Source organism: Aptenodytes forsteri, unplaced genomic scaffold (assembly GCF_000699145.1).
Source record: "Aptenodytes forsteri isolate BGI_AS27 unplaced genomic scaffold, ASM69914v1 Scaffold19, whole genome shotgun sequence".
NCBI classification, from domain to species: domain Eukaryota; kingdom Metazoa; phylum Chordata; class Aves; order Sphenisciformes; family Spheniscidae; genus Aptenodytes; species Aptenodytes forsteri.
The window spans coordinates 449960-457491 of record NW_008795327.1 but is presented as its reverse complement, the minus strand read 5'-3'; positions in this window follow the sequence as shown (position 1 = coordinate 457491).

The window sequence follows — 7532 nt, the reverse complement described above, 5'->3', positions numbered from 1 at the left end:
GACATCATTCCTGGCATTTCAGGTTTTGGCAGAAGGCAAGATTGATGCTGCTGGATGATCACTCTGTTCACTCTCTATCTTCCTGCATGTCAACTTTCAGATGAGTCACTGTCCTCCAAAACACCATCTTCCCTCTGCTCGTGGGGGTTCCTGGGTGTATGAATTTGCATTTGTCTTCCTGAGAGCCCACTGTTGACATAAAATCAGCTCCCCAAGCAGAACTGACCAATCTCAGCATCTGACTTGTCCTAATTTCACTAACTTTTAGTGTATGAAAACCGTATCCTCAGCAACTGATCTGAGGAAACTCTGAGAGGCCCAGCAGGGAGTCTGCTGTTCTTCTGGCTACAAGGGGTCTGCAGCATCTCTTCCATGTTTTATTATATTCCAGTGCAATGAGTCTCCCCCGCTCTGCCATTCATCATCTCACCTAAACAAATGTCATCCTATTTTGTCTGACTAATTTGAGGTGCAAATACACCCCAACACCCCAGGTAACAATATACATGAAGTATCAACACCCTAAAAGGATGTCTCAGCCATGTCTTATGAAACTGTTCAATGTATTTTTTCTAGTCTTAGATATGTACAAACATTTCAGTTTACCAGTTGCCATTTAATATGCTGCCTGGTTACTACTGGAGTAAGCAGCTTTCCATCATCTCTGTAAGACATGAACCCATCAGATTGCTTTTCTCCAGAGCTATGAATCTTTGGCTGGACACTTCTTTTTTTGCAGTATCAGGGCAGACTCTTTTACCACCTTCATCTAAAAACAACACGCAGCATTTCTTTTCTTCCTGACATACACACATATAAATACACATACATGCACACTCTCTTACAGTCCTTAATGCTAGTAAACATAATTTTCATTGACTGCTCTTTCAAATTAGCCTTCCAGGTCTCTGCATTACATAACAGTTAATTCATAGCTTTTGTTACCGAATCCCTTCTTTTTCTATTTGGGTTTTTTATTACCATTATTATTTCTGCTTTTCTCTTCCTTAACAATGATAGATTCTTAGCTAAGAATATCTTTGATGACTGCAAAATTGTGTGCGTGCTGTGGAGGAGACAGCATCTATCAAAGTTTTCTTAAACAACCCTCATTTACAACACACATTATTTTGTCTCAGTTTTTCCTCCAATCATTTCTTGCTTGTAATTGTTCTCAACTGAGGAAAATTTACCACTTTAAAGTGCCTTGCATATGTATTATCAATTTAGTATTACATTCTGCTCATAACAAATGCAATTGTGTCGTTTAAGCAACCATTAATTCTGAGTTCAGTAATCAATTCACCTTTATCTGTTGGATTGAGGTCTGATGCAGAATTACACCAAATTCACTGCATTACTTTTGGTAACAGAAAATTATCATCCGTCATTTTTAGAAACTCTGGGGCTGTGTTATTGACAGCAGCACGAGTCCTTCAGCATCTATCCCTGAGGCTGAAAAGCTGTTCTGCAAACATGGATTTTCTTTCACTTTGTTATGAAGCTGTTTAGGGAAGCTATTTGTCCAGCCCCCTAGTTCGATCTGGTAGTCTGCAGGGATACATCTGTGCTGGGGCAGATCAACTTGAACCTGAATGGAAGAGCAGCCCTTGGCTGTACATTAGGACAAGCATGTGGACAGTGTTGCAGGAAAGGCTGACGATTTGGAGGCGAAAAGGCTACGGGTTATCAGGCTCTGTTAGCAAATCCACTCCCTTTACCCAATGGAAAGCAACTTTGAGAGGTGCCCACAGCTCCACCACTGCTGTCTGCATGTACTCCTTAAGTGCTGCTTTGCCCGAGTGCTGTCCCAGGGAGGCAAAGCCCTGCTGCATCTCCAGCAAGCCCTGCACAGTGGCACCTCCCCAGCTCACCAGGATTTCCAGCGTGGCCTCCACCAGCCAGATGTGGGATGTGCCAGGCAGAGCATGGCTTTCTCCATGTACCCGACACCGCTTGGCTCTTGGATTCCTACGAAGGTCTCATCTCCATCTCTCTGTCCTGCCAGCCCTGGGTGACCAGGGTCTCCTGTGATTCAGACCTGTGTCAGCGTGTCTCAGTATCATCCAGGATGTCCAATTTATTTTTGGAAATGAGAATTTCTGATGTCCATTTAATGCCCAGGCACGTGGCATTGATGTATGGGATGACTGCACAATCTCCTTTCTACTCACTTCTCCACATTTCAAGCTCAGATGCATATAAAGGTGCTACTGATAACTTTGTTCATAGAATTACACAGATCTAATTGTTTGCTGTGACGGCCAAACCTGATTCGTTGTTCAGAGAAGTCACCTTCCTTCTTTAACCTAAGGCATTTGCTAGGTCCACCTCTGCTAGGGACTCCTGCCAGCCCCGGCACCCTGAATACTGCGGTTGCCTTCAGAACATCCTCGCAGCCCATCATGGCAGACTCTGCGTCCTGCCTCATGGATGAAAGAGTCCCCCTGGGCAGGCAGTCTACCCAGAGACAGACACACTCCGACTGGATCATCTGGACTTGCTTTGAGCTGCCCAGGACTCAGCGCTGACTCCTGGTCATCTGTGACCACAGTGCAGGGAGGAGGCTGGGGAGCGGCAGCTGCAGAGAGACATAATTTACGCTTCCTCACATCAGTCAGGTTGTGTAGGGTCCTGACATCTCTGGGAGGTTTTCTCTTGCCAAAGTGCAGTGATTCCACCTCAGCCTGCCTGGGCTCTCGCTCCTTTTGGCGTGTCTCACGTGCTGGGCTGACAGCCCTGGACGCAGCATGGCGGCGGATATTGAAGAGGGTTTTGCTCCAATCTTATACTTGTTTGGGGCTTGGACACAGCCTGAAGCTGGGTGGAGGGCATGAGGAGTAATTTTGCTGCCTGTGGGCAGGTTCACTGACGTGAAGGGGCAGAGAACAGAGGAGGGGGAATTTGCTGTTACCTGAGACAACCCGAGACAGGGAAAGAGAAGATGCTTCAGCAGTGGGAAGAGAGCCCTGGCCCTGGTTCTTCCAGGCCAGGGATTGCTCAGCCTGTAGGATCAGGTATAGTGACCAAGGATGGCAGAAAAGTCTGGCCAAGGTAAGCTACACCATCCGCATACCGGGGGAGCATTGCCTCTCTAACTGTGGATGTTGGCCCAGTCATCTACCCTCACCTTTAGGGCATGTGGAGATTGTCGGTCTGAATGCAACTTAGGGGCCACAGCCAGGTGCTCTGGCTCTGATTTTCAAAGACTGGGGATAGGGGAAGGGGGGTTAAAAACAAATTTTGGAATGATAAACCTGTTTTACATTATATTGTCTCTAAATGTAAGTTTTCAGATTATGGAATGGGACATTTAAATGATCTGATGTTTCATTTAAGCTCAAGAGATAGGGTCTGGCTGGAAGATATGGGGAACAGAAGCCCAGAGGGTGTGGGGCTCCCACATCTGGGAAGGTGTTGGGTTGCAATGGGACAATTAGCAACAATGAGGCTTGCAGCTACATGAACCTCTGCGAGGAGGATCTCAGCATCTTCCCTGCTCCGAGTGTTCCTGGGTTGCTAAAGTGGATTCAATAAGAGGGACATGTTGGGATGCTGATGGGGAGACAACACAGATGCCAGTGAATTACCATTAGCTATGTGTGCCCTTAGGACTATTGTAGCTGTAGCATTTAATCTTGCTGAAATGACCACTGGAACTGGGACAGGGAGCATGAAACTGCATGGCTGAAGCCATTACAGACACCTAACGTCACTGCAGCTAATGGACTGGACGGGGCAAAGAACAAATTATTCAGTGGCTGGACGGAGAGACTAAACCAAAACTATTTCTGATAAAGCAGTTAGTTATAGCCCAATGTTTCATCCCTTTTGAGCTAGGAGTCAGGGTAAGGTAGTGATCTTCTGCAAGTAGGGAGATGAAGAGCAGTTAAACAATTTAGGAAAAAATCAATTTCAGTAAACTATCAGAACAAGACCATTTGCAACGAAGAACTGCAGTTGTAACCCTTACGACCTGATTTTTTCCCTGGGTGAAACTCCCGCAGGAAGCTGTGAAACGGTTGAGCTGACAAAATATGTTTCATTTGCAAAGAAACATTTTTTTAATATAATTTATTTCATTCGTTTCACTTCCAGATATTTTGCTTACATTCTAGCAGAGCTGAATTTCTGTGAGGCGTCGGGAAGGGACAATTCACTAGATGGGGATTGGGAAGGAAGCTGAGATAGGTCTGGAAAGGCCGTTACTGTCCCTCATGTATTAACACATCTGCTGTTGCCATCACTGACGGCATCAAGGGCACAGTCATAATCAAGCTTCCTTTCTCCATCCTTCCAGCCATTTACAGATAATCTCATCGGGGCTCAAGTTTTTCAAAAATCTCAATCACAGGGCATGTTCCCATAGAGCTGGCATCCCTGGGGACACTCCATACCATGAGCATGCATCTGTAGCACAGAGGACAGGAACCGTGTTTTCAATGAGAGTTTATCATTCCTCAGCCACAGGTCGGTATGGGACTGAGACGCAGTTAAGTAGTTCCCCAGCCTGCACTACCTTTTAACTCAATTTCCATTCCCTAAACCACTGCTGACGTCTGTCTAAATAATCATTATCTCCACAACCACGCTGAGTTTTAGCTTTTGCTGAGCATCATGGAGAAGATTTGGAGCTTTTGAAAGGATGCTGAGCTTAAGAAGCCGCCGCTCCAAGCAGCTCTGGGTGTTTGTCGCATTTCACTGGCTGTTTTTTTCAATGCACACACAAACACACACAAACACACCCCCTATGTGCACGTGCTCTCTCTTTCATGCCCGTTGCCTAAGTGAATACTTGCTGTCAGATCTTCCAAGCCACAGCACATTTTTAATCAGTCAGATAATTCAATCATTCATTTCAGACCTGCTCGGCGCAGCTGTCATTTTCAAGCATCAAAGCTTCTCTGTCAAAAACCACGCAGGCTGGGGGTTCATTCAGGCATCGCTGTTTCAAAGTGCTGGGGGGGGAGGAGAGGGGGTGCAGAGGAAAAGAACAGGATGGATTAAATGAACTTATTATAAATACTTCTGAAGCTACCAGCCAACCATCCTCAGCAGAGTACAATGGCACGGCACAAGGGCGACTCAGGAATCTGCAGGATTTGTAACGTATTTGCAAATCTCACGCTTAAACTGCAGAGTGGGGAGAAGGGGGGGTGTCAGATGAAGCTTCCTGCCTGAGATGCTCAAAGCCACCGAATGGGATTTGGATGTCTGGTTCTCATTAAAATTAATGGAAATTGGGTGCACAGACCTACAGGCAGCTTTCAAAAGCTTCGTCTCCATTTATAATTAATGTTCCCAACAGAGTGACTAAATATTTATACAACAGGTCATGTTATATGCAAAATGGAAGAGGGCCCTATTGGTAGATCAGGGACCAAGAGAAGAAGAATCTGATGGGGTCTCAGGTTCAACCTGCATTGTCCCTTGTTTAAAGCTCTTCTACTTGCAAATCTCCAGCAGCTCCCACTAGATCAACAGCTGGGGTGGTAGCTCCAGCAATGATGATGTTCTCAGGGTACAATACAGCAAATTAAAATGGCAGCTTTACAGCTTTCCTGGGTTCTTCTCCTCTCCCTCCCCACAGCTCTGACTTCCTTCACCAACTCACTTCACCTCTGCAAATCTCAATTTCCAGTATGAAAAATACACACTATCACTGAGTTTACCCAGTGTCGGAGTGCAGTGGAGCTTAATCCATGAACACTCCTCCGCCTTGGTCAAAGATGCTATAGATGGCAGACGCCAAGTAAAAGTGATACTAATCTGCCTCCAGGCAGCCCTGGCTGGATCTGTACCACTGCGTTTGCTACGTAGTGATGGAGTAATTCAGTGTACAAAGCTGGTAGGTTGAACCCTGAGAGCATCTGAGGAGTCTATGATCTGAGGGTGAAAGCTTGGCACTCGTGCGGGGGAAGTCCAAAGCAGCCAAGTCCTGTCCTGGTTTGTCTGTCCCCCAGGAGAAACTCTTCCTCAGCTGGGCCATGCCTTAAACCCTGCCCCAGCTGATCCACTGAGGGGGTGTCCATGGAGCTTGGGCCTTGTGTATCAGGTAGCCTTGGGTCCCCACCCAGAAGAGCTCCCAAGCTTGGCTTAAGACAGCCACTTGGGGTGGGCTTGATGATAGCAGTGCTTTACAATGCTTTAATGAAGGAGATTCAACTTCTCCAACCTTTGAAAATTTGCCTTTTAATTTTTTTCTTCCATGCTTCATCCAAAGCCACTGGATGGAGAAGCTCTGTTGACTCAGGGAATATGGAAACCCCTGCAGTCTCCTCCCATGCTTTGGCATCTCAAGGTTTGTCAAGCCCAGATGGACGTATTGAGTGGTACCTCAGAGCTCATCTGGGATTCCTCTGTAGGTCCTCAACTTCTAGGATGCAAGTTGTAGCTCCAGCTTCACTGAAAGGACACAAAGCTCAGCCAAAAGACAAGCAGTCTGGTCTTGTGTCTGTAGTCAAATACCCTCTGTTATAAAGGCATGCCTTATACTCCTAGCCTCCAGCTTCTAGTCAGCTTGCTCTTCTTCTCTACTACACTAGAAATCATCAGTAGCTAATGTTGCCTTTCCATGTGACCTTGGACGCATTACACATAGATCTTTTTTTGGTTCTCCTGACCATCCTGACCATATTTCACAGCACAACATGGGCTATGGTTAGGGTCAAGGCTGGTTTAGCACAGGTACACAAAGCTGTATGCAGTCACTCAAAAGATGAAACTGAACATGAACTACAGCCACATCACCTGAACCTCACAGCCCATCGGGCAGTGCAAAGGGGAAAGAAGGCATCGTTCCTCTCTAACACCATGGCCAGTCTGCTTGGCATGGGACATGCGCTGTTCTGTGGCTTTGTTCCCAATTAAAACAATCGGCTTTGCAAGACAAAAAATCAAATTCAAGGCTTAGAGCTGTTGTCCCCAGACAAGATGTCAGGAGAGCATCAAGGACACATAAAGAATAAAACAGCTTCATTTTCCTTGTGAATACATGTCTGCTTATTTTTTAATTAAACAACAGCTGGGTGTAGACTTGTGAGACAGCAGAAGGATCCCAAGACAGAGGAGATTAGGCGATCTACGTAATGTGGGAACGTAAACCCTTCCCACCACTGCCAGTGCGGCAGCTGACACTGGTAGAATCTGCTCCATCGCCGAACTCATCACTACAACAAGCTTCTGCAAAGGACCTCTTAAATTTCGAGCATTTAATCCCAGAAGCAATTATGCACCCCAAATTACAGCCAACTCTCCATTTTTTAAAAGAGATAGGGGTCACAGGCAGGGATTTTAGGAGCAGGTTGGAGAAGCCTCTGTTGGCAACAACCTGCGTAAGAACTGGTCCAATCTTCAGGTGCGAGCATGGTCTAGGACACCTCTCAAAGCTCCTGCCAGCCCCGCAGATCCATCACTCGTTGATATAGATGCAGGTGAAAGTCTGAGTATCTGTATTTTCTTATCACATAGACCCAGGGACAAGGTAAGCTTCCCCATCCAGAGATCCCTCAGGGCTTGGCCATGGAGGTAGG